Here is a 456-nt window from a genome sequence, read left to right on the forward strand (position 1 = left end):
TGACAGTTATTACAAATATATTGATTAGGATGAACAGAAATACTGGTTTATGATTGTTTATTACATAATGCACCAGATTATTACACAATCACATTTTGTAACAATTGCCGCAAAATGTAATCACGTTATTACTTAATGCATTGAAGACTTTTATTACATTTTGTGGTACATAATGCGGTTTTAGCGCGAGTTTATTACATTTTTGAAGCCTGATTTTATTACTTTATTACATAATGCGCTGTTATTACAAAATGAGGTTTTACATGCCCCTTTTAGGGATTGCACTCCACAATTTGAGAACCATAAAACCACAAAATACAAAACCTAAAAACAATCAAACAACACTTCAGGTCTCACAGAACTCACCGAACAGATTAGATTCAAATCTAATCTGTTCGGTGTTGGTTTKGTTTTGCTGTTGATGTTTCTTGACTCTTGTTTATTCTTCCCTGTAAA

This window comes from Austrofundulus limnaeus, unplaced genomic scaffold (genome assembly GCF_001266775.1).
Source record: "Austrofundulus limnaeus strain Quisiro unplaced genomic scaffold, Austrofundulus_limnaeus-1.0 Scaffold701, whole genome shotgun sequence".
NCBI classification, from domain to species: domain Eukaryota; kingdom Metazoa; phylum Chordata; class Actinopteri; order Cyprinodontiformes; family Rivulidae; genus Austrofundulus; species Austrofundulus limnaeus.